We start from the raw sequence: 27,560 nt of genomic DNA on the forward strand, positions 1-27,560 counted from the left end.
ATGCAACATGGATGCACGTGACACTGATATGTTGAAGGCTGAATGCCAGATGTGATATGTATGGCGATCGCATCACTACGACAGTTGGAGGAGATGTAGACATGCATGTAAGTGTGGTGGCATGTGTGCATGTCTAGTGCACTCCCTGTGTTTCATGTGATGTCAGGCTCAACTTCGGCTGTTCATGCTGTTGTATGTGTATAGATGTTGCTGCCTGGTGCAATATTGCTGTGGAAATGCTCATGTGTGTGAGTTGAAATGACATGTGTGTCGTGGAGTGTGATGCCATAACTGAAGTTTGACACTGCCACTCATGTGCAACTGTCATGTGTGTATCAGTCCATTGTACAGTGCCCTGATGACTGTGTTTTATCTCTCCTTGTCTACAGCGTCAACTGATGAAGAGGGCGGAGAGGGTGCTGTGGAGCACAGCGGCAGGGATCGCACCACCAGCCGGAGACGAAAGGCCCAGCTCCCCTCCCAGATTGTCATCTCGTCGGGGAGTGAGGAGTCTGGTGCAGCGTCCCAGGCCGCAGCTGCCGAGGGTAGGTCCAAGAGGCAGAGGTCGGAGGTGGACTCCTCGGCAGCAGAAGGGGCAGCTGAGAACCCACAGGGTCCAACGGAGAAAGATGGCACACAGTCATCCAGGTTGGTGGGGGGTTTGGTGGAGGAGGAGGCCACGGAAAGGACACACACAGGGTCTGGAGGTGGGGATTTCACTGGTGCTAGTGGTGCAGTGCAGGGGCAGGGACAGGAGGCAGCACAGGCCGCCACGGAGGTGCCTGTGTGTAAACCTGTCCCTGATCCTGTCACTGCATCATCTGGCACCAGCAGGGATGCCTACGTCCAGACCCGTTTTGAGGGAGGGGATGAGCGCAAAACAACTGGCCTTCCTCTCCCTGCGGACATGGCTATCTGGGACTGTATTGAGCCTGTCCTGAGTGGGATAGCGTTGTGTCAACGGGGCATGCGAGGTGACCTGCAGTCTTTTCGTGGAGAGACTGCACGTTGTCTCGCATGCCTCTTTGACCACGTTGACCTACTGGGACGGGTCACCGGTGCTGGATTCCTCCGTGTGCTGGACCTTCTTGCGACCCCCTCCTCACCTGAACCCCCTACACGCCAGTCGTCCTCCATGCCATCTTCCCACCCATGTATCACCTGGGTACCCTGTGGAGCTGCCCCTGATCCAGCGGCCAGGCTGGTGGAGGACACATCCCTGCCACAGTCGGGAGTCGGACGTCCAGCAGGGGTGGTCACCACGACAACTGCACCCCAGGAGGATGTGCAGGCAGCAAGAGCCAGGGCGCAGGCACAGGCACAGTTGCAGCAACATGGTTGGAGCAATGATGGCTCGGGGCCTTCAACATCGGAGGGGTAGGCATCGGCCATAGGGCAGGAGGACCCCGGATTTCAAGTGTCTTCCGTGTGGCAGCGGTTGGGCCACGCCATAGATGTGGAGCAGCAGCGGCGGAAGAGGCATGGCTCACAATGGTCAGGGGGGAGAACTCCATGCGGAGGGACCTGAGGCGGGCCGACTGCCTCGAGGCAATTCGCAGGGAGTTGGAGGTGAACATGTCGTCTTCCCTGCGAACCCTCGGGGCCATGGAAAAGGAGCGCCTCCAGGACATTGAGCGGAAGTTCGATGATGCCCTGGCCCGGGACATCAAAAAGTGAGCCGTCGGACTAGCCCGCTGCCATTTTAAATAGTTAGATAGTGTAAGGTTTCCTTTCTGTTTTTGTTTATTTTGGGCCGCTTGGACAATGCACCACATTTTTGTATATAGTTCTTTATTAGGTAGTGTTTTTTGTAGGTTTCATTTCATTTGTTGGGCTCATGGACCCTGGATTGGTGATTTGCATATAGTTGAACAGTGGATGTTTCTCGTTTTTTTTAAATTTCACCATGGCGCAATGGATTTCATATATTTTTTTCCCTTGGATTTGCTTTGTTGGACTGAGACTTTGGACAAATTTTCATTTGGATTTCTTTGGATTCTGATTTCATATTTTTTATTCTCTTCCGGACATGCTGCATTTTATTTCTTAATCCCATTATTGAGTGTTTTTTGTTTCATTACATTCATGTTGTGTTCAATACATTTGTGTTTCATATGTCGATGTGTGGTATTCTCTCATTGGTTTCATGCATGTCATGATATGGGTTTTCACATTCACTTGCACCCCCTGTGTATGTGTGACGGGCTTGTGTTCATGTACATACTTGCCATTCAGGTTGTATCATGTAATGGCCATTTCTCTGTGGGTGGATGCAATATTTGGTTGGGTCTTTGGGCTAGGGTGGCGTGGGGTGTGATGTGGGTGGCCATGAGGCCCATGATTGAGGATCGTCATGACGTGGGTGCTGGGGGACATGAGTGGGGGCCTGCTGGCAGGTGCCCCTGCTGCTGGGGGGTGGGGGTGCTGAGGGACATGTGTGGGACATGAGTAGAGGCCTGCTGGCGGGTGCCCCTGACTGCTGGGGGGTGGGGGTGCTGGGGGACATGTGGGGGACATGAGTAGAGGCCTGCTGGCAGGTGCCCCTGACTGCTGGGGGGTGGGGGTGCTGGGGGACATGAGTGGGGGCCTGCTGGCATGTGCCCCTGACTGCTGGGGGTTGTGGGTGCTGGGGGACATGTGTGGGACATGAGTGGAGGCCTGCTGGCAGGTGCCCCTCACTGATGGGGGTGGGGGTGCTGGGGAACATGAGTGGGGGCCTGCTGGCAGGTGCCCCTGACTGCTGGGGGGTGGGGGTGCTGGGTGTGCTGGGGGACATGAGTGGGGGCTTGCTGGCAGGTGCCCCTGACTGCTGGGGGGTGGGGTGCTGGGGGACATGAGTGGGGGCCTGCTGGCAGGTGCCCCTGACTGCTGGGGGGTGGGGGGGGCTGGGGGACATGTGTGGGACATGAGTGGAGGCCTGCTGGCAGGTGCCCCTGACTGCTGGGGGGTGGGGGTGCTGGGGGACATGAGTGGGGGCCTGCTGGCAGGTGCCCCTGACTGCTGGGGGGTGGAGGTGCTGGGGGACATGTGTGGGACATGAGTGGAGGCCTGCTGGCAGGTGCCCCTGACTGCTGGGGAGTGGGGGTGCTGGGGGACATGTGTGGGACATGAGTGGAGGCCTGCTGGCAGGTGCCCCTAACTGCTGGGGGGTGGGGGTGCAGGGGGACATGAGTGGGGGCCTGCTGGCAGGTGCCCTGACTGCTTGGGGGTGGGGGTGCTGGGGGACATGTGTGGGACATGAGTGGAGGCCTGCTGGCAGGTGCCCCTGACTGCTGGGGGTGGGGGTGCTGGGGGACATGTGTGGGACATGAGTGGAGGCCTGCTGGCAGGTGCCCCTGACTGCTGGAGGGTGGGGGTGCTGGGGGAAATGAGTGGGGGCATGCAGCCAGGTGCCCCTGACTGCTGGGGGGTGGGGGTGCTGGGGGACATGTGTGGGACATGACCGGGGGCCTGCTGGCCTCTGCCCCTGACTGCTGGGGGGTGGGGGTTCTGGGGGACATGAGTGGGGGCCTGCTGGCAGGTGCCCCTGACTGCTGGGGGTGGTGGGGGACATGTGTTGGACATGAGTGGAGTCCTGCTGGCAGGTGCCCCTCACTGCTGGGGGTGCTGGGGGACATGAGTGGGGGCCTGCTGGCATGTGCCGCTGACTGATGTGGGGTCGGGGTGCTGGGGGACATGAGTGGGGGCCTGCTGGCAGGTGCCCCTGACTGCTGGGGGGTGGGGGTACCGGGGGACATGAGTGGGGCCTGCTGGCAGGTGCCCCTGACTGCTGGGGGGTGGGGATGCTGGGGGACATGAGTGGGGGCCTCCTGGCAGGTGCCCCTGACTGCTGGAGGGTGGGGGTGCTGGGGTCATGTGTGGGACATGAGTGGAGGCCTGCTGGCAGGTGCCCCTGACTGCTGGGGGTGGGGGTGCTGGGGGACATGTATGGGACATGAGTGGAGGCCTGCTGGCAGGTGCCCCTGACTGCTGGGGTGTGGGGGTGCTGGGGGACATGAGTGGGGCCTGCTGGCAGGTGCCCCTGACTGCTGGGGGTGGGGGTGCTGGGGGACATGTGTGGGACATGACTGGGGGCCCGCTGGCCTGTGCCCCTGACTGCTGGGGGTGGGGGTGCTGGGGAACATGAGTGGGGGCCTGCTGGCAGGTGCCCCTGACTGCTGGGGGGTAGGGGTGCTGGGGGACATGTGTGGGACATGTGTGGGGGCCTGCTGGCAGGTGCCCCTGACTGTTGGGGGAGTGGGGGCCTGCTGGCAGGTGCCCCTGACTGCTGGGGGGGTGGGGGTGCTGGGGGACATGTGTGGGACATGAGTGGAGGTCTGCTGGCAGGTGCCCCTAACTGCCGGGGGGTGGGGGTGCTGGGGGACATGAGTGGGGGCCTGCTGGCAGGTGCCCCTGACTGCTGGGGGTGGGGTGCTGGGGGACATGTATGGGACATGAGTGGAGGCCTGCTGGCAGGTGCCCCTGACTGCTGGGGGTTGTGGGTGCTGGGGGACATGTGTGGGACATGAGTGGAGGCCTGCTGGCAGGTGCCGCTGACTGCTGGGGGGGTGGGGGGGCTGGGGGACATGATTTGGGGCCTGCTGGCAGGTGCCCCTGACTGCTGGGGTTTGGGGGTGCTGGGGGACATGAGTGGGACATGAGTGGAGGCCTGCTGGCAGGTGCCCCTCACTGATGGGGGTGCTGGGGGACATGAGTGGGGGCCTGCTGGCAGGTGCCCCTGACTGCTGGGGGGTGGGGGTGCTGGGTGTGCTGGGGGACATGAGTGGGGGCTTGCTGGCAGGTGCCCCTGACTGCTGGGGGGTGGGGTTCTGGGGGACATGAGTGGGGGCCTGCTGGCAGGTGCCCCTGACTGCTGGGGGGTGGGGGGGGCTGGGGGACATGTGTGGGACATGAGTGGAGGCCTGCTGGCAGGTGCCCCTGACTGCTGGGGGGTGGGGGTGCTGGGGGACATGAGTGGGGGCCTGCTGGCAGGTGCCCCTGACTGCTGGGGGTGGAGGTGCTGGGGGACATGTGTGGGACATGAGTGGAGGCCTGCTGGCAGGTGCCCCTGACTGCTGGGGAGTGCGGGTGCTGGGGGACATGTGTGGGACATGAGTGGAGGCCTGCTGGCAGGTGGCCCTAACTGCTGGGGGGTGGGGGTGCAGGGGGACATGAGTGGGGGCCTGCTGGCAGGTGCCCCGACTGCTGGGGGGTGGCAGTGCTGGGGGACATGTGTTGGACACGAGTGGAGGCCTGCTGGCAGGTGCCCCTGACTGCTGGGGGTGGGGGTGCTGGGGGACATGAGTGGGGCCTGCTGGCAGGTGCCCCTGACTGCTGGGGGGTGGGGGTGCTGGGGGACATGTGTGGGACATGACTGGGGGCCTGCTGGCCTGTGCCCCTGACTGCTGGGGGGTGGGGGTGCTGGAGAACATGAGTGGGGGCCTGCTGGCAGGTGCCCCTGACTGCTGGGGGGTGGGGGTGCTGGGGACATGTTTGGGACATGTGTGGGGGCCTGCTGGCAGGTGCCCCTGACTGTTGGGGGAGTGGGGGCCTGCTGGCAGGTGCCCCTGACTGCTGGGGGGGTGGGGGTACTGGGGGACATGTGTGGGACATGAGTGGAGGTCTGCTGGCAGGTGCCCCTAACTGCTGGGGGGTGGGGGTGCTGGGGGACATGTATGGGACATGAGTGGAGGCCTGCTGGCAGGTGCCCCTGACTGCTGGGGGTTGTGGGTGCTGGGGGACATGTGTGGGACATGAGTGGAGGCCTGCTGGCAGGTGCCCCTGACTGCTGGGGGGTGGGGGTGCTGGGGGACATGAGTTGGGGCCTGCTGGCAGGTGCCCCTGACTGCTGGGGGGTGGGGTTCTGGGGGACATGAGTGGGGGCCTGCTGGCAGGTGCCCCTGACTGATGGGGGGTGGGGGGCTGGGGGACATGTGTGGGACATGAGTGGAGGCCTGCTGGCAGGTGCCCCTGACTGCTGGGGGGTGGGGGTGCTGGGGGACATGAGTGGGGGCCTGCTGGCAGGTGCCCCTGACTGCTGGGCGGTGGGGATGCTGGGGGAAATGTGTGGGACATGTGTGGGGGCCTGCTGGCAGGTGCCCCTGACTGTTGGGGGAGTGGAGGCCTGCTGGCAGGTGCCCCTGACTGCTGGTGGGGTGGGGGTGCTGGGGGACATGTGTGGGACATGAGTGGAGGCCTGCTGGCAGGTGCCCCTGACTGCTGGGGAGTAGGGGTGCTGGGGGACATGTGTGGGACATGAGTGGAGGCCTGCTGGCAGGTGCCCCTAACTGCTGGGGGGTGGGGGTGCAGGGGGACATGAGTTGGGGCCTGCTGGCAGGTGACCCGACTGCTGGGGGGTGGCAGTGCTGGGGGACATGTGTTGGACATGAGTGGAGGCCTGCTGGCAGGTGCCCCTGACTGCTGGGGGTGGGGGTGCTGGGGGACATGAGTGGGGCCTGCTGGCAGGTGCCTCTGACTGCTGGGGGGTGGGGGTGCTGGGGGACATGTGTGGGACATGACTGGGGGCCTGCTGGCCTGTGCCCCTGACTGCTGGGGGGTGGGGGTGCTGGAGAACATGAGTGGGGGCCTGCTGGTAGGTGCCCCTGACTGCTGGGGGGTGGGGGTGCTGGGGACATGTGTGGGGGCCTGCTGGCAGGTTCCCCTGACTGTTGGGGGAGTGGGGGCCTGCTGGCAGGTGCCACTGACTGCTGGGGGGGTGGGGGTGCTGGGGGATATGTGTGGGACATGAGTGGAGGTCTGCTGGCAGGTGCCCCTAACTGCTGGTGGGTGGGGGTGCTGGGGGACATGTATGGGACATGAGTGGGGGCCTGCTGGCAGGTGCCCCTGACTGCTGGGGTGGGGTGGGGTGGGGGTGCTGGGGGACATGAGTTGGGGCCTGCTGGCAGGTGCCCCTGACTGCTGGGGTTTGGGGGTGCTGGGGGACATGAGTGAAGGCCTGCTGGCAGGTGCCCCTGACTGCTGGGGTGGGGTGGGGTGGGGGTGCTGGGGGACATGAGTTGGGGCCTGCTGGCAGGTGCCCCTGACTGCTGGGGTTTGGGGGTGCTGGGGGACATGAGTGAAGGCCTGCTGGCAGGTGCCCCTCACTGATGGGGGGTGGGGGTGCTGGGGGACATGAGTGGGGGCCTGCTGGCAGGTGCCCCTGACTGCTGGGGGGTGGGGGTGCTGGGTGTGCTGGGGGACATGAGTGGGGGTTTGCTGGCAGGTGCCCCTGACTGCTGGGGGTTGGGGTTCTGGGGGACATGAGTGGGGGCCTGCTGGCAGGTGCCCCTGACTGCTGGGGGGTGGGGGGGCTGGGGGACATGTGTGGGACTTGAGTGGAGGCCTGCTGGCAGGTGCCCCTGACTGCTGGGGGGTGGGGTGCTGGGGGACATGAGTGGGGGCCTGCTGGCAGGTGCCCCTGACTGCTGGGGGGTGGAGGTGCTGGGGGACATGTGTGGGACATGAGTGGAGGCCTGCTGGCAGGTGCCCCTGACTGCTGGGGAGTGGGGGTGCTGGGGGACATGTGTGGGACATGAGTGGAGGCCTGCTGGCAGGTGCCCCTAACTGCTGGGGGTGGGGTGCAGGGGGACATGAGTGGGGGCCTGCTGGCAGGTGCCCCGACTGCTGGGGGGTGGCAGTGCTGGGGGACATGTGTTGGACATGAGTGGAGGCCTGCTGGCAGGTGCCCCTCACTACTGGGGGTGGGGATGCTGGGGGACATGTGTGGGACATGAGTGGAGGCCTGCTGGCAGGTGCCCGTGACTGCTGGAGGGTGGGGGTGCTGGGGGAAATGAGTGGGGGCATGCTGCCAGGTGCCCCTGACTGCTGGGGGCTGGGGGTGCTGGGGGACATGTGTGGGACATGACTGGGGGCCTGCTGGCCTGTGCCCCTGACTGCTGGGGGGTGGGGGTGCTGGGGGACATGAGTGGGGGCCTGCTGGCAGGTGCCCCTGACTGTTGGGGGTGGGGGTGCTGGGGGACATGTGTTGGACATGAGTGGAGGCCTGCTGGCAGGTGCCCCTCACTGCTGGGGGTGCTGGTGGACATGAGTGGGGGCCTGCTGGCAGGTGCCGCTGACTGATGTGGGGTCGGGGTGCTGGGGGACATGAGTGGGGGCCTGCTGGCAGGTGCCCCTGACTGCTGGGGGGTGGGGGTACCGGGGGACATGAGTGGGGGCCTGCTGGCAGGTGCCCCTGACTGCTGGTGGGTGGGGGTGCTGGGGACATGTGTGGGATATGAGTGGAGGCCTGCTGGCAGGTGCCCCTGACTGCTGGGGGTGGGGGTGCTGGGGGACATGTGTGGGATATGAGTGGAGGCCTGCTGGCAGGTGCCCCTGACTGCTGGGGCGTGGGGGTGCTGGGGGACATGAGTGGGGCCTGCTGGCAGGTGCCCCTGACTGCTGGGGGGTGGGGGTGCTGGGGGACATGTGTGGGACATGACTGGGGGCCTGCTGGCCTTTGCCCCTGACTGCTGGGGGTGGGGGTGCTGGGGAACATGAGTGGGGGCCTGCTGGCAGGTGCCCCTGACTGCTGGGCGGTTGGGGTGCGGGGGGACATGTGTGGGACATGTGTGGGGGCCTGCTGGCAGGTGCCCCTGACTGTTGGGGGAGTGGAGGCCTGCTGGCAGGTGCCCCTGACTGCTGGGGGGGTGGGGGTGCTGGGGGACATGTGTGGGACATGAGTGGAGGTCTGCTGGCAGGTGCCCCTAACTGCTGGGGGGTGGGGGTGCTGGGGGACATGAGTGGGGACCTGCTGGCAGGTGCCCCTGACTGCTGGGGGTGGGGGTGCTGGGGGACATGTGTGGGACATGAGTGGAGGCCTGCTGACAGGTGCCCCTGACTGCTGGGGGTGGGGGTGCTGGGGGACATGTGTGGGACATGAGTGGAGGCCTGCTGGCAGGTGCCCCTGACTGCTGGAGGGTGGGGGTGCTGGGGGAAATGAGTGGGGGCATGCAGCCAGGTGCCCCTGACTGCTGGGGGGTGGGGGTGCTGGGGGACATGTGTGGGACATGACCGGGGGCCTGCTGGCCTCTGCCCCTGACTGCTGGGGGGTGGGGGTTCTGGGGGACATGAGTGGGGGCCTGCTGGCAGGTGCCCCTGACTGCTGGGGGTGGTGGGGGACATGTGTTGGACATGAGTGGAGTCCTGCTGGCAGGTGCCCCTCACTGCTGGGGGTGCTGGGGGACATGAGTGGGGGCCTGCTGGCATGTGCCGCTGACTGATGTGGGGTCGGGGTGCTGGGGGACATGAGTGGGGGCCTGCTGGCAGGTGCCCCTGACTGCTGGGGGGTGGGGGTACCGGGGGACATGAGTGGGGCCTGCTGGCAGGTGCCCCTGACTGCTGGGGGGTGGGGATGCTGGGGGACATGAGTGGGGGCCTCCTGGCAGGTGCCCCTGACTGCTGGAGGGTGGGGGTGCTGGGGTCATGTGTGGGACATGAGTGGAGGCCTGCTGGCAGGTGCCCCTGACTGCTGGGGGTGGGGGTGCTGGGGGACATGTATGGGACATGAGTGGAGGCCTGCTGGCAGGTGCCCCTGACTGCTGGGGTGTGGGGGTGCTGGGGGACATGAGTGGGGCCTGCTGGCAGGTGCCCCTGACTGCTGGGGGTGGGGGTGCTGGGGGACATGTGTGGGACATGACTGGGGGCCCGCTGGCCTGTGCCCCTGACTGCTGGGGGTGGGGGTGCTGGGGAACATGAGTGGGGGCCTGCTGGCAGGTGCCCCTGACTGCTGGGGGGTAGGGGTGCTGGGGGACATGTGTGGGACATGTGTGGGGGCCTGCTGGCAGGTGCCCCTGACTGTTGGGGGAGTGGGGGCCTGCTGGCAGGTGCCCCTGACTGCTGGGGGGTGGGGGTGCTGGGGGACATGTGTGGGACATGAGTGGAGGTCTGCTGGCAGGTGCCCCTAACTGCCGGGGGGTGGGGGTGCTGGGGGACATGAGTGGGGGCCTGCTGGCAGGTGCCCCTGACTGCTGGGGGTGGGGTGCTGGGGGACATGTATGGGACATGAGTGGAGGCCTGCTGGCAGGTGCCCCTGACTGCTGGGGGTTGTGGGTGCTGGGGGACATGTGTGGGACATGAGTGGAGGCCTGCTGGCAGGTGCCGCTGACTGCTGGGGGGGTGGGGGGGCTGGGGGACATGATTTGGGGCCTGCTGGCAGGTGCCCCTGACTGCTGGGGTTTGGGGGTGCTGGGGGACATGAGTGGGACATGAGTGGAGGCCTGCTGGCAGGTGCCCCTCACTGATGGGGGTGCTGGGGGACATGAGTGGGGGCCTGCTGGCAGGTGCCCCTGACTGCTGGGGGGTGGGGGTGCTGGGTGTGCTGGGGGACATGAGTGGGGGCTTGCTGGCAGGTGCCCCTGACTGCTGGGGGGTGGGGTTCTGGGGGACATGAGTGGGGGCCTGCTGGCAGGTGCCCCTGACTGCTGGGGGTGGAGGTGCTGGGGGACATGTGTGGGACATGAGTGGAGGCCTGCTGGCAGGTGCCCCTGACTGCTGGGGAGTGCGGGTGCTGGGGGACATGTGTGGGACATGAGTGGAGGCCTGCTGGCAGGTGGCCCTAACTGCTGGGGGGTGGGGGTGCAGGGGGACATGAGTGGGGGCCTGCTGGCAGGTGCCCCGACTGCTGGGGGGTGGCAGTGCTGGGGGACATGTGTTGGACACGAGTGGAGGCCTGCTGGCAGGTGCCCCTGACTGCTGGGGGTGGGGGTGCTGGGGGACATGAGTGGGGCCTGCTGGCAGGTGCCCCTGACTGCTGGGGGGTGGGGGTGCTGGGGGACATGTGTGGGACATGACTGGGGGCCTGCTGGCCTGTGCCCCTGACTGCTGGGGGGTGGGGGTGCTGGAGAACATGAGTGGGGGCCTGCTGGCAGGTGCCCCTGACTGCTGGGGGGTGGGGGTGCTGGGGACATGTTTGGGACATGTGTGGGGGCCTGCTGGCAGGTGCCCCTGACTGTTGGGGGAGTGGGGGCCTGTTGGCAGGTGCCCCTGACTGCTGGGGGGGTGGGGGTACTGGGGGACATGTGTGGGACATGAGTGGAGGTCTGCTGGCAGGTGCCCCTAACTGCTGGGGGGTGGGGGTGCTGGGGGACATGTATGGGACATGAGTGGAGGCCTGCTGGCAGGTGCCCCTGACTGCTGGGGGTTGTGGGTGCTGGGGGACATGTGTGGGACATGAGTGGAGGCCTGCTGGCAGGTGCCCCTGACTGCTGGGGGGTGGGGGTGCTGGGGGACATGAGTTGGGGCCTGCTGGCAGGTGCCCCTGACTGCTGGGGGGTGGGGTTCTGGGGGACATGAGTGGGGGCCTGCTGGCAGGTGCCCCTGACTGATGGGGGGTGGGGGGCTGGGGGACATGTGTGGGACATGAGTGGAGGCCTGCTGGCAGGTGCCCCTGACTGCTGGGGGGTGGGGGTGCTGGGGGACATGAGTGGGGGCCTGCTGGCAGGTGCCCCTGACTGCTGGGCGGTGGGGATGCTGGGGGACATGTGTGGGACATGTGTGGGGGCCTGCTGGCAGGTGCCCCTGACTGTTGGGGGAGTGGAGGCCTGCTGGCAGGTGCCCCTGACTGCTGGTGGGGTGGGGGTGCTGGGGGACATGTGTGGGACATGAGTGGAGGCCTGCTGGCAGGTGCCCCTGACTGCTGGGGAGTAGGGGTGCTGGGGGACATGTGTGGGACATGAGTGGAGGCCTGCTGGCAGGTGCCCCTAACTGCTGGGGGGTGGGGGTGCAGGGGGACATGAGTTGGGGCCTGCTGGCAGGTGACCCGACTGCTGGGGGGTGGCAGTGCTGGGGGACATGTGTTGGACATGAGTGGAGGCCTGCTGGCAGGTGCCCCTGACTGCTGGGGGTGGGGGTGCTGGGGGACATGAGTGGGGCCTGCTGGCAGGTGCCTCTGACTGCTGGGGGGTGGGGGTGCTGGGGGACATGTGTGGGACATGACTGGGGGCCTGCTGGCCTGTGCCCCTGACTGCTGGGGGGTGGGGGTGCTGGAGAACATGAGTGGGGGCCTGCTGGTAGGTGCCCCTGACTGCTGGGGGGTGGGGGTGCTGGGGACATGTGTGGGGGCCTGCTGGCAGGTGCCCCTGACTGTTGGGGGAGTGGGGGCCTGCTGGCAGGTGCCACTGACTGCTGGGGGGGTGGGGGTGCTGGGGGATATGTGTGGGACATGAGTGGAGGTCTGCTGGCAGGTGCCCCTAACTGCTGGTGGGTGGGGGTGCTGGGGGACATGTATGGGACATGAGTGGGGGCCTGCTGGCAGGTGCCCCTGACTGCTGGGGGTTGTGGGTGCTGGGGGACATGTGTGGGACATGAGTGGAGGCCTGCTGGCAGGTGCCCCTGACTGCTGGGGTGGGGTGGGGTGGGGGTGCTGGGGGACATGATTTGGGGCCTGCTGGCAGGTGCCCCTGACTGCTGGGGTTTGGGGGTGCTGGGGGACATGAGTGAAGGCCTGCTGGCAGGTGCCCCTCACTGATGGGGGGTGGGGGTGCTGGGGGACATGAGTGGGGGCCTGCTGGCAGGTGCCCCTGACTGCTGGGGGGTGGGGGTGCTGGGTGTGCTGGGGGACATGAGTGGGGGTTTGCTGGCAGGTGCCCCTGACTGCTGGGGGTTTGGGTTCTGGGGGACATGAGTGGGGGCCTGCTGGCAGGTGCCCCTGACTGCTGGGGGGTGGGGGGGCTGGGGGACATGTGTGGGACTTGAGTGGAGGCCTGCTGGCAGGTGCCCCTGACTGCTGGGGGGTGGGGTGCTGGGGGACATGAGTGGGGGCCTGCTGGCAGGTGCCCCTGACTGCTGGGGGGTGGAGGTGCTGGGGGACATGTGTGGGACATGAGTGGAGGCCTGCTGGCAGGTGCCCCTGACTGCTGGGGAGTGGGGGTGCTGGGGGACATGTGTGGGACATGAGTGGAGGCCTGCTGGCAGGTGCCCCTAACTGCTGGGGGTGGGGTGCAGGGGGACATGAGTGGGGGCCTGCTGGCAGGTGCCCCGACTGCTGGGGGGTGGCAGTGCTGGGGGACATGTGTTGGACATGAGTGGAGGCCTGCTGGCAGGTGCCCCTCACTACTGGGGGTGGGGATGCTGGGGGACATGTGTGGGACATGAGTGGAGGCCTGCTGGCAGGTGCCCGTGACTGCTGGAGGGTGGGGGTGCTGGGGGAAATGAGTGGGGGCATGCTGCCAGGTGCCCCTGACTGCTGGGGGCTGGGGGTGCTGGGGGACATGTGTGGGACATGACTGGGGGCCTGCTGGCCTGTGCCCCTGACTGCTGGGGGGTGGGGGTGCTGGGGGACATGAGTGGGGGCCTGCTGGCAGGTGCCCCTGACTGTTGGGGGTGGGGGTGCTGGGGGACATGTGTTGGACATGAGTGGAGGCCTGCTGGCAGGTGCCCCTCACTGCTGGGGGTGCTGGTGGACATGAGTGGGGGCCTGCTGGCAGGTGCCGCTGACTGATGTGGGGTCGGGGTGCTGGGGGACATGAGTGGGGGCCTGCTGGCAGGTGCCCCTGACTGCTGGGGGGTGGGGGTACCGGGGGACATGAGTGGGGGCCTGCTGGCAGGTGCCCCTGACTGCTGGTGGGTGGGGGTGCTGGGGACATGTGTGGGATATGAGTGGAGGCCTGCTGGCAGGTGCCCCTGACTGCTGGGGGTGGGGGTGCTGGGGGACATGTGTGGGATATGAGTGGAGGCCTGCTGGCAGGTGCCCCTGACTGCTGGGGCGTGGGGGTGCTGGGGGACATGAGTGGGGCCTGCTGGCAGGTGCCCCTGACTGCTGGGGGGTGGGGGTGCTGGGGGACATGTGTGGGACATGACTGGGGGCCTGCTGGCCTTTGCCCCTGACTGCTGGGGGTGGGGGTGCTGGGGAACATGAGTGGGGGCCTGCTGGCAGGTGCCCCTGACTGCTGGGCGGTGGGGGTGCGGGGGGACATGTGTGGGACATGTGTGGGGGCCTGCTGGCAGGTGCCCCTGACTGTTGGGGGAGTGGAGGCCTGCTGGCAGGTGCCCCTGACTGCTGGGGGGGTGGGGGTGCTGGGGGACATGTGTGGGACATGAGTGGAGGTCTGCTGGCAGGTGCCCCTAACTGCTGGGGGGTGGGGGTGCTGGGGGACATGAGTGGGGACCTGCTGGCAGGTGCCCCTGACTGCTGGGGGTGGGGGTGCTGGGGGACATGTATGGGACATGAGTGGAGGCCTGCTGGCAGGTGCCCCTGACTGCTGGGGCGTGGGGGTGCTGGGGGACATGATTGGGGGCCTGCTGGCAGGTTCCCCTGACTGCTGGGGGGTGGGGGTGCTGGGGGACATGAGTGGGGGCCTGCTGGCAGGTGCCCCTGACTGCTGGGGGGTGGGGGTGCTGGGGGACATGAGTGGGGGCCTGCTGGCAGGTGCCCCTGACTGCTGGGGGCTGGGGGTGCTGGGGGACATGTGTGGGGGCCTACTGGCAGGTGCCCCTGACTGCTGGGGGGTGGGGGTGCTGGGGGACCTGTATGGGACATGAGTGGAGGCCTGCTGGCAGGTGCCCCTGACTGCTGGGGGGTGAGAGTGCTGGGGGACATGAGTGGGGGCCTGCTGGCAGGTGCCCCTGACTGCTGGGGGGGTGGGGGTGCTGGGTGACATGTGTGGGACATGAGTGGAGGCCTGCTGGCAGGTGTCCCCGACTGCTGGGGGGTGGGGGTGCTGGGGGACATGTTTGGGACATGAGTGGAGGCCTGCTGGCAGGTGCCCCTGACTGCTGGGGGGTGAGGGTACCGGGGGACATGAGTGGGGGCCTGCTGGCAGGTGCCCCTGACTGCTGGGGGGTGGGGATGCTGGGGGACATGAGTGGGGGCCTGCTGGCAGGTGCCCCTGACTGCTGGGGATGGGGGTGCTGGGGGACATGTGTGGGATATGAGTCGAGGCCTGCTGGCAGGTGCACCTGACTGCTGGGGCGTGGGGGTGCTGGGGGACATGAGTGGGGCCTGCTGGCAGGTGCCCCTGACTGCTGGGGGGTGGGGATGCTGGGGGACATGTGTGGGACATGACTGGGGGCCTGCTGGCCTTTGCCCCTGACTGCTGGGGTTGGGGGTGCTGGGGAACATGAGTGGGGGCCTGCTGGCAGGTGCCCCTGACTGCTGGGCGGTGGGGGTGCTGGGGGACATGTGTGGGACATGTGTGGGGGCCTGCTGGCAGGTGCCCCTGACTGTTGGGGGAGTGGAAGCCTGCTGGCAGGTGCCCCTGACTGCTGGTGGGGTGGGGGTGCTGGGGGACATGTGTGGGACATGAGTGGAGGTCTGCTGGCAGGTGCCCCTAACTGCTGGGGGGTGGGGGTGCTGGGGGACATGAGTGGGGACCTGCTGGCAGGTGCCCCTGACTGCTGGGGTGGGGGTGCTGGGGGGCATGTATGGGACATGAGTGGAGGCCTGCTGGCAGGTGCCCCTCACTGCTGGGGCGTGGGGGTGCTGGGGGACATGAGTGGGGGCCTGCTGGCAGGTGCCCCTGACTGCTGGGGGGTGGGGGTGCTGGGGGACATGAGTGGGGGCCTGCTGGCAGGTGCCCCTGACTGCTGGGGGCTGGGGGTGCTGGGGGACATGAGCGGGGGCCTGCTGGTAGGTGTCCCCGACTGCTGGGGGGTGGGGGTGCTGGGGGACCTGTATGGGACATGAGTGGAGGCCTGCTGGCAGGTGCCCCTGACTGCTGGGGGGTGGGAGTGCTGGGGGACATGAGTGGGGGCCTGCTGGCAGGTGCCCCTGACTGCTGGGGGGGTGGGGGTGCTGGGTGACATGTGTGGGACATGAGTGGAGGCCTGCTGGCAGGTGTCCCCGACTGCTGGGGGTGGGGGTGCTGGGGGACATGTTTGGGACATGAGTGGAGGCCTGCTGGCAGGTGCCCCTTACTGCTGGGGGGTGGGGGTGCTGGGGGACATGAGCGGGGGCCTGCTGGTAGGTGTCCCAGACTGCTGGGGGGTGGGGGTTCTGGGGGACATGAGTGGGGGCCTGCCGGCAGATGCCCCTGACTGCTGAGGGGTGGGGGTGCTGGGGGACATGTGTGGGACATGAGTGGAGGCCTGCTGGCAGGTGCCCCTGACTGCTGGGGGGTAGGAGTGCTGGGGGACATGAGTGGGGGCCTGCTGGCAGGTGCCCCTGACTGCTGGAGGGTAGGGGTGCTGGGGGACATGAGTGGGGGCCTGCTGGCAGGTGCCCCTGACTTCTGGGGGGTGGGGGTGCTGGGGGACATGTGTGGGACATGAGTGGAGGCCTGCTGGCAGGTGCCCCTGACTGCTGGGGTGTGGGGGTTCTGGGGGACATGAGTGGGGGCCTGCTGGCAGGTGCCCCTGACTGCTGGGGGGTGGGGGTGCTGGGGGACATGTGTGGGACATGAGTGGAGGCCTGCTGGCAGGTGCCCCTGACTGCTAGGGGGTGGGGGTGCTGGGGAACATGAGTGGGGGCCTGCTGGCAGGTGCCCCTGACTGCTGGGGGGTGGGGGTGCTGGGGGACATGTGTGGGACATGAGTGGAGGCCTTCTCTGGCAGGTGCCCCTCACTGCTGGGGGGGGCGACTGGGGGACATGAGTGGGGGCCAGCTGGCAGGTGCCCCTGACTGCTGGGGGGTGGGCGTGCTGGGGGACATGATTGGGGGCCTGCTGGCAGGTCCCCCTGACTGATGAGGGGTGGGGGTGCTGGGGGACATGTGTGGGACATGAGTGGAAGCCTGCTGGCAGGTGCCCCTAACTGCTGGGGGTGAGGGTGCTGGGGGACATGTGTGGGACATGAGTGGAGGCCTGCTGGCAGGTGCCCTGACTGCTGGGGGGTGGGGGTGCTGGGGACATGTGTGGGACATGAGTGGGGGCCTGCTGGCAGGTGCCCCTGACTGCTGGTGGGTGGGGGTCCTGGGGGACATGTGTGGGACATGAGTGGGGGCCTGCTGGCAGGTGCCCCTGACTTCTGGGGGTTGGGGGTGCTGGGGTACATGAGTTGGTGATCACTAGTGCAAGGTGACATGTGGCTTGGCTGGGGGGCATGCCCATGGTGGATGGGCTGCCTGCGGGACATGACCAGGGGTGCCGGGTAGTCCCCTGTGGTGTGGGCTGCGTGCAGGGGCCGTGGAGGGTGTAGAGGGAACACCTGGGAGGACCCACACTGCCAGTTCACGTGTAGGACTCCCCGTGCACCCCCGAAATTCACATACCCCGCTCTGACAGCAAAATCGCATGTGAAACCTCCCGCGAAACCCAGTTATTCACGTACCCCACTCGCACAGGGCCAATTGCATGTGAAACTTCCTGCGAACCCCAGTTATACACGTAACCCACTCGCACAGGGCCTATCGCGTATGAAACTTCCCACACACCCCCGTAATACAAATACCCCACTCGCACAGGGCATTTCGCGTGTGAAACTTCCCGCGAACCCCAGTTATACACGTGCCCCACTCGCACAGGGCCAATCGTGTGTGAAACTTCCCGCGCACCCCAGGAATACACGTACCCCACTCGCACAGGGCCTATCGTGTGTGAAACTTCCCGCGCACCCCAGGAATACACGTACCCCACTCGCACAGGGCATTTCGCGATTGATACTTCCTGTGCACCCCCGAAATACACGTTCCCCTCTCCAATTGCGTGTGAAACTTCCCGCGCACCCCAGGAATACACGTACCCCACTCGCACAGGGCATTACGCATGTGAAACTTCCCGCGAACCCCTGTTATACACGTACCCCGCTCCAATCGCATGTGACACTCCCCGTGCAGCGGGGTACGTGTATTCGGAGGGGTGCGCGGGGAGTTTTACAGGCGTTTTTTCGTGGTTGGGGGCCTGTGCAACATGTACGGGATTTGTGAGTTGTGCATGGCGCACGCGGAGGGGTTGGGGGCATAACTGGCGCTTCTGCAGGGTCGCTGCGCCACTCTGTGCCACGGCTGGTTTTGCTAGCTAAAATCCATGAATACGCTGTGCGCGGAAATGGATTTTAGCACAAGCGGCTGGCGCGGAAATTCGCACGCGCACACTGTGCGCCAGCCGCGTGCGCCGCCTGTGCGCTGAATTCTATGAATTACCCCCAGAATCTCACAAGCCCACCCGAGCATGAAGGAATTATTCGTAATTTTAAAATAATTAGAAACACCTATCCCTGTGCAAGATACCTGTACTAAGGACAAAACTTGGGGTTCTAATATTCAGCATGCTCTAGCAAATAAAGTTACCACCCTTCAGGATAAACTTGCGAAGAAAAAGCATCCTTAATTACCTTAACCTTACCTAGCAATACCCCAATGCCCTCTCATAACCCTTCCACCCACTTCAGCTTCTCCAAAATCTCGATAGTCGAGGTTGAAAATTTCATACTTTCCCTCAAACCCTCGAAATGCCAAGGTGACCAATGTCCAGCCCAACTCATTAAGTATGAGGCGAGAGATCCGGAACCCTTCATATCGAAGTTTATCAATGCTTCATTCACCACAGGCACTATTCCAAGTAACCTCAAAGAGTCTTGGGTACTTCCACTCCTTAAAAAACAGACTCTAGACCCAAACATACCGACCAACTACTGGCCCATCACTACAGTGCCATTCCTCCTCAAAATTTTAGACAAGGTTGCCTACCTACAAATTCAGAAGTATCTGGAACTCAACCACCTTGTAGGAGCTCGCCAATCAGGTTTCCGGCCACAACGTGGAACGGAAACGGCACTAATTGACCTCAAGGCTCAAATTGATGAGCTCAGGGACAAGGGAAAATCAGCTTTACTTCTCCTCCTCGACCTCTCAGCTGCATCTGACCTTGTCGACCACAAGGTCTTATGTAACCACCAGGACTCAGCCGTGTATTTCTCCAAGGAGGCCATAATCTGGATAGAATCATTCTTAAGTAATAGGACTATGAGAGTTTTCTCACCATCAACAGCTCCTGACCCTACCCCTATCACCTGTGGAGTGCCCCAGGGATCTTGTGTCTCACCCACTTCATATAATATATTCAACAAGCCCCTTTTCGATGATCTGGACCATCTTGGTATCACCTACACTAATTATGCAGATGATACCCAGATTCTCGTACCACTTACAGCAGATTATGATAAGGATTTGGCCTTGGTGAATAGAGCCCACCTCATCATCCAGGCATGGATGGCACACACGGTCTATGCCTGAATGATGACAAAACTGAGCTCATTATCCTGGGCACCATCTCCAACCTAAAAAAACTAGGCCCCGAATACAATTCCTTTAATATCGACGGCATCTCTATCATAGTTGCCAAAGAGGTAACAACCTTAGGCTTTTACCTCGACTCCACTCTTAAATTCACCAAACAAGTGAACTCTATGGTTTCTGCCACTGCACATCCATGCAAACTAATCAGAGCTGGCAAACCATTTTTATATAAGAATAGTTGTATTATCCTTGCCAGAGCTCTCATCTTGTCCAACGTGGACTACTGTAACTCCCTTTACTTCACGGTTAATAAGTACATCACCAGAAGAATTCAAACTCTCCATAAGAATGCCCTCAGAGCTGCCCTCGGCATTGCAAGGAAAGAGCACATCTCTGAGATTAGGAGACAAAGCTGCCTGCGACAAAATTTGCCTGCAAACTTCCTCACTTACCTACAAATGTCTAAACAATGCTGCTCCTTGCTACCTTACTGAGAGATTCTCTAGAAAATCCTCGACTAGGCCCACTAGAACAGCTAATACCAACTGCCTTACAATCCCAAGATTTAAACTTTCCAAGGTATGGGGCAGAGGCTTTCCAGTTAAAGCAGCTCAGCTTTGGAACTCCTTGCCTCCATCCCTATGAGCGGACCAATCATATATGAACTTCAGATAGAATTTCATCAACTGGCTTAAAGACAATGACCAGTAATACCACTTCATCATATTATATATTGATCTAAGAGTGCTTGTGATCACAATGCCTGTATAGTGTTTGTTTCTTCTTCATTTGTGTCTGTATTTTCTTGATTTTCTTGATTTGTATATATGCCATGTGTGACTTAAGCTGAAAGACATCTTGACCCTTCTGTGCCCTTATACCTCAGGGTCTGGCGTGCAATATAAATAAATAAACAAACAAAATCAACAAACATGAGCTCACACTGTGCCCCAATTACTGGCTCCAGAATTTCAAACTGCTTCGGGGAAAAAAACTTCTACAAGCACTGAAATAAAATCTATTATCCCGGGGACTGCTAGATTGGACCACTCATTGATGGTCACAGTGGCAAGGAAGCTGGAAGTTAACGAAACAGCTGATATACAACATCACAAGTTTGCTGATCTGGCAGTTGAGGATAATATAATCCAATCGGAGAATAGATCCAATAGTGTGGTACAGCAGACCTGTTACACCTCCCATATAGGATCCCCCTCTGAGCTTACTAACTTTATTGATAAATACACACATAAACAAAATTGGTTTAGAGAGAGAGGACTATTGTCGGAAGCGCCAAAAGAATCTGTGGATGACCCCTCAATTCATCGTACTTTGACAGAAGCAGATGATAGAATCCAGCTTACTCAACCCACAGTCTCAGCTTTAAATATGGGCCGGGGCACTTTTGTAAATCAATATGGCAACATATGGACAGAAGTCAGATCACACACCAAACTTCAGACAGAAATCTATAATAGATTGGAGGGACTTGAGAAATTGGATGGGCTGGCCCAGCAGCAAGGGCAGGACGGCGGCCCAGCCACTATCTGTAATATTCCTCTTAAGCAAATGGATCTTGGTCTAGTTAAACTGTGCAAGTTGGGTGGGAGGACATCTTGTGTTTGGGGGGAGTCAAAGGTGGCCCCTGAGGAGATTGAACGGGGGGAAGCGACGGTTCAGGACAAAACTGATGTTGGGTCTAGAACCCAGGCAGGTGCGTCCGGATCAGCCCGGGATATCAATATTACCTAACTAATTATGAGTTCTCTGAACCCCTGATTGGCATCCCCCCAAAAGTCAGGACTGTATTACCATTGACCTAACTAAAGAACACACCCCTACTAAAGGTTAGATATTTACTACTAAAAGAAAGGGCCCACAGGTTGGGAAATCGAAAATCACAGAAAAACTAAAACCTTTTGGCACGCAAATATCATCGTAATCTCACTATTCCTGAGTCTTTGCAGCAAACAGGTGAAGGAGGCAAGGGCCCTATGAAAAACATGCCCCAAATACAAGAAAAGAGTGTAGAAATAAGTGTAGGGGCCGAAGAGGGAGCACTGAAGGAAACCGGTTACATTGCAGCTGATGAGCAATTGCCAGATGTAGGGTTGCCTTTCTTGCCTGTGAAAATAAGTGTAGGTAAAGGCCCCATTCCCCCTAGGGTTGACACAGGCATCCAGACTGACACCCTGGTACAATCTATTATGCCTGCCAAGGCTCCTAGGAGGGTAGAGGAAACCTTGAGTGTGAAAGAAATAATTGTGGACAGCGCTAATAAAGCACCTGCTCTTAGATCCATCCCACTTAGGGAGGTGAGAAGGGAGATAAATATTGCTACCAATAATTGGGAATCATCAGATATGGCAGTTTTAAGTGGATGGGATGACAGTCCCTATAAAAATGTTTGTATCTGAAGCGAACAGTCTGAAACTGATTAATATTGTATCAGCTAGCTGATTATTAAAAACTCTTCAACCCAATATGTTCCAACCGGCTATTGGGGCTCAGGAGGAGATTACTTTTCCCCTGGGGACTCCCCGATGCAGCCAACATTTCTGGGAGATATGTATGCCCCTAACTATATTGAGAAATTGGGGCCCCAAGATGGTCTAACTAACCCCTTTAGTTGTGAAGAAAGAAGACTGTTAAACTTAGGGAATTTAGGTGTTAACAGTATCCTTAGGGGTGCCAAGGGAATTGAGGTACAAGACCAACTCACCTATGATATAAAAGATACTTCTGGAGGACTGCCTAGGGATTCCCCACAAAAACCTAGAAGTGAGGGTAACCAATCTAAAACATTTAAAATAAGGAGTCTGTGAGGGCAAAGAATTCCACTGTGCCTCAACCAAGGTAATATCTTGAAAATCTTTTAAGAAATATCAAACTTGGCCCTCCTTTCTGCTTGTGATATGGATACAATACAGTTCCCGGAAAGAGATTGATGGGAGACGAGCAACATGTTCTTTCAATCCTGGGTGGTTGTGAATTTAGTAATAGGAGAAGTAGAAGCCTTGCATGAGTTGGAGTTTGAAATAAAAGTTGTGATGGCTGAAAAAGAAGTCCACCAAGGGGCATAAGGGCTTTAATTTCAATAAGTCTGAAGGTGGTTTTCCATCCAGAGAGAAATAGCATGGGGCATGGGAGGCGGCCTCCACAAGACATTATAAAGAGACCCAAGACTGGGCACAAATTACCTCAGCCCTATGGAAATGATTGTGTTATGGGGACAGTAGACCCTAAAGACCTGTGTAAGTAGTTTATCTGAAGTTTATATCATTAAATACTAGAGGTAATTTACATCTGTCTACTAATCCTGACTCTGTCACAATGCTGAAAGAAAACAATTGTATTTTCTTGCAAGAGACATGGCATCAGTCAAACTTATCTGTGGATGGCTTTGAGAAATTCTCTTCATTGGCTAAACAGAATAAGGGAGGCAGACCCACTGCCGGCCTATTTATTGCAATCAAGGGTACCCTGGGTGTATTGGGTATGGCAGTCCCTAACCTCCCGTTTGGGATTCTTGCAGTAAAAGCCTCATCTCTCGAGGGCCTGGTAAACATTCTACTGATTAATATATATTGGCACATTGGAATAGCCCAATTGGGTGAATTCCTGGACACCATCACTTTCCTAGTCTGGGAATGGCATTGTACCATCCTGAACGGGAGAGTGATTGTGAGAGTTGACCTCAAGTCAGATTTTCGTAGTTCGTATGACAAGCGCGTAACTGATAGGAATTGCCATGTGGGACTGAGAGTGGCCAGAAGTCTTATTGGGGCAAATTGTGGAACCTTTCCCTTGAATCTGTAGGTTTGGTTTGTTTAAATGGAGAATTAGAGGCAGTAATCCCAACCACCCATACGTGGCATAGAGGAGTTAGTTCCCCAACAATAGACTACATATTTGTAGATGTAGGACTCTCTCAATTAACTATTGGGGTAACCATCACTTTGATTACATGGAGTGATCACAGTACCCTCAAAGCAGAATTCTCTTTTCCTGTGAATAGGACCTATAAAGGGGGTCAGATCAATCTTAGAACTGTAGGACAGGGTTAAAGATTAAGATAGATACCCAGAAACATTGAGGCCTTTAATGGGGAGCTGAAGAAAATCATTAGTAGTGAAGGGGCCCCTAGGGGACCCTCGCATAGTGGAAACAAGGCAAATCACCACACACGAACTGATACGCCAGACACGAGGTTGTATTCCCAAAAGCTAGGGTTTATTGCAAAGCAAATAGTCTCAGTTGGCCAACTCGGTCTCATACCCCACAACGTGTGTCTCCAGACCTCGAGGGACGCAAGAGAGCAAATAACGTACATCAGTTACATATATGGACATCTTACAATCAGTCATGGCATGTTTAACACCGCCCATTGTATAGTTTCTTTGAACTGGGTTTGATGATTGACAATTACGACGAATATGACACCTTCAAACATCTATTTTAGCAACAATATGCAACATTGCGAGTCTAGAGACATATTTCTTTGTTGAACAGAACACAGTGCTTCTGTTCTTGCGAGCAAGCTGCTTACGGGGGAAGAGTCGCATTCCAGGCCTTGCTATCTCCTATTTGCTTTTCGTGTCCTGGGAGCCAGCACGCTCTACTGGGCTTAGGAACGCAGACCATAAGGAAAGCATAATTCAAGCCTTTAACTGTTCCTTTGTAGCATTTCTACCATATTAACAAGACTAGCTGGCATCAGTGAAATGATTAAATGCCGTGTTGCTCTCCTCCAAGGCTATATACGGGAGGGGATTGGGCATTCCTCTCTGTGGCTGCCCACGTTATGTTTCAACGAATAACTCTGGCCTCGCGGCCTTGCTCTTTCGCGTTGAACAACAATGTAACAGTGAATCAGAATAAGCAGAATAAGCAGAATAAGCTGTCGGCTCAGCAGTTTAGAACAAAAAGCAATGAGCAAACGTTAGAGAACAAAATGGCGATTCTTGCTACATTAAAATGGCCGCACACAGGTTAAACTTATGAGTCTGTATTTCTGACGTTTAGTACATGAGGCGGTTGGTTTTCGGCCAACACGATACATTGCCATTGATCGTGAGAGGTATCTATTTTTCTAGACTGACTGGCACTTTTGAATGGAAACTCCAGTTTTTCTGCCCTTCATAATTTGAAATTTTTCTGGCCGATTTATTTACTAGAGCATGCCCTAAATTGAGGTTTGGAGGGCCGATGAATAGACATAGACATGTCTTTGACCAGAATGTATCCAAAGAAACATCTCTAATGCTCCGGATGATAAGATTGATACATAATTCTGACTGTGAGCAACTAGAAAAAAACTCCATGAATTAAAAGCATCAGACAGAGATATAAAAACCTCTGCTGCTCCAGGAAAGAAATGATGATGCAAAATGATGTGGAATCGATTCTGCGTATTCTGGTGAAAAGAGATTTAAGGGCATTTTGGGAATTGATTTACTATCAAGATCTCCCGGTAAACTTTGGGCAGTTGAACGGGGTCTCTGAAGCGCAATGGGTCACCTTTTTTTTTACCTGTATGAGGACCATATGATGGGTGACCTTGAGAATTATAGTAGCGTCAATGTAAAGGGGATGGAAGGTTGGGCCCCTAACATTGAGTATGTTGTAGTTCTAAAATTAATTAAAACCGCTAAAACCTCACGCGGCGCAGGTCCAAATGGACTGATAAATAACACACTTAAAGGCAATCTTGCCGCCTGGGCCCAGATTCTCACCCTGTTGTTTGGGAGCATTATAAAAAGTGGAACTATCCCAACTAGCTGGCAAACGGCTTATGCAGTTCCCATTTTCAAATGGGGGGACATAAACCAAGCGAGGAACTATAGGCCAATAGCGCTAATAGATGCAGACTGCAAGTTGTTTGCGTCTATTCTACTATCTCATGTAAATGAATGGATGGCTAGCTCTCACCCATTAAACAAACCTCAAACTGGCTTTAGAGTAGGGCTGGTAATGAGAGCCCTCCAGGATTCGGCTTGGGAAAAGTTTGGAGGCGAATTATGTGTAGTCTCCATAGACCTGTTGACAGCTTTCGACAGTGTAATTCGTACCCGTCTTTGGGCGAAATTGGCAAAATGGGCTATCTCCGGAGGTCTGCTGAATTTAATAATGGCTATGTATGAGAATGCAGGAATCTGTGTTTGGTTGAACTTAGAAGGAAATCTGTCTGCTGGATCAGAATTTACGTGGGATTAATCTCTACGTTTCGGACACTGGAGAGCTCCTGGAAGAAGTGGGCCTAGTGGTTCCTAAATTGGGGAACTAATGAATCCCATGGTTGGCGTACGTGGATGATTTCTTGCTCCGAGCTCGCACCAGGGTGGGTCTGCAGCAGCTAATCAACAAGTTTACAGAATTTGCAGCAAAGAATGGGTTGACAGTTAATCCTAGGAAGACCCGAGTCTTGGTTGTGTCGAGAAGGAAAATGTTGGGTTCGAATCTGGGGGGTCAACCCATAGAGATTACCTTGAAAGTTCTATACCGAGATTACCCGATAACGACTTCACCGTCGAGATATGCACTTTGTGTTTTTTTTAAACAGAAGGCCCTTCCTTTAGTAGCAACCCAAATGCTGAAATTAGAACATACATTTTGTCGTTTTTCCACAAAAACTGCAGTCTCCTTTTACAAGGGAAAAATGAATATATGGGATATAATTGCACTACTTCCAGCTGCAGAACTTTTGGGAAATCCCCGAGGGAAGCATTTGGAGTAAAACATTGAAACTGCCCAATAACATCCCAATGGCGGCTACCCGCTATGAATTAGACCTATCATCACTGAAAGTGAGGTCCCAATGGTGTCTGCTGGCCCTGTTCTGTAGCCTGATAGACCCTTTGCGTAACACCTTATATGAGGACCTGGGTAAATTGGTGCCATTGTTGGGAGCGGGGACTACTTCGAACAAATATTTGGCTATGATCTGCGATACAGAAAGACAGACTTTGGTAACAAACCCTGACAGAGTTAAAAAGTCACTCTATGAAAGGGATTGGACGACATGATAGATACATTCCATTCATACCCCTCTCTTAGTGATTTAAAGTATGAGCACAAAAAGTGGGGGGGCGATCTTTTTTATAGTGACCCAGTTTCCAAACCTATATTATTGCTCACTCCTCCTCAGATTAAGATGGAAGATACTCCCAACACGAGAGGTGTTGACAAGAAGGAAGATTCCAGATAGTGTGAATCCCCTATGGCGATTCTGTGGGTAACCAGGGGAAATAGAAACTTACAAGCACCTACTACTCTCATGCCGGTGTTACAGGCAACAAGAATGACTTACCTTGAGAAGTTTACAAAGTGGGAAATTAGTGGGGATGATGCTTATATTTGGTCCTGTTGCATCTTGATCCAGAATAATACAGAGGCTCTGGCTGTAGCATCCTTTATTAAATCTTTGAATCTATAAACTGACCCTGTTCTGGAAGATGAGACTTGTACTCCGCCAGTTTGAACAGGACACTAGTTGGCATAGAAGTAGATGGTTAAACACCTGAGGTAGTGGAAGGTGTTACTGGATGTTTGGAATGATGAACTTGACGGGCAGTGGAAGGATGGTCTTTAAGAATGAAACCAATAGCCTAGCCCCTGTAATCTACTGATTGAAAAGTTGAATTTGAGCGGTACCCCCTTCTTTTAATTGTTTTGAGTATGAAATATGCGGTGTATTTTTTGATAAAATTTATATTTTTTCAGTTTTATGTGTTTTTAGATAAAAAGGTCCAAATACCTAATCCAACACAGTAAACATATAATATGTATGAAAAGGCATCAAATGATTCAAAATATTTTATGATAATTCTTTACTCTGTGACTATGTAGGGCCTCTGTAAAAGTAGATAATATATTTGCCAAACTATGATATTATGTATGTATTTGTACCGATTCTTGTGATTTACTTTTCTATATCTCAATTGTAAAGGATTCTATTTAAAATCAGATACAAATAAAATATATATATATATATATATAGTTTATTTAAAGTTAAATAAGGCCTACCTTTTGCTATGTCTATGGGGTGTGCCCCACCTATTTTACTGACAAAGATGCTTGTCAGTCAGAGTGACTGCCAAAACAAGTCCGTCCACAGTCCAAATCTAACCTATCTGACCCTGCCACTAGTATAACTAACTAATGCCAGGATATTAACTCCCTTCCCCTGGGTGCTGTGCTTCTCACAGGTGTTTTCTTGATTATGTTGTTCTGCTCAATAGGCCATATGTAAATAGTCTCTGCTTATCCTTTGGAATAAGTTCTGCAGTTCTTTTAGGGGACTGATAGCTTCCTTGTCCTCTTTCTTAGAGATTATCCTTGTTCTGCTCAAGTTCCTTCTCTCTCTCTCTTGTAGGACTCCAGACCCCCGTGTAAATGCGCTCCTCTCAGGGATTTGTGTTTCTCAACTCCCACTTATAATCCACCTCTTCCTGGGGTGCTCTTTCATGTATATTTA

This window comes from Ambystoma mexicanum, chromosome 9 (genome assembly GCF_040938575.1).
Source record: "Ambystoma mexicanum isolate Mex_15411 chromosome 9, UKY_AmexF1_1, whole genome shotgun sequence".
In the NCBI taxonomy this organism is placed as follows: Eukaryota; Metazoa; Chordata; class Amphibia; order Caudata; family Ambystomatidae; genus Ambystoma; species Ambystoma mexicanum.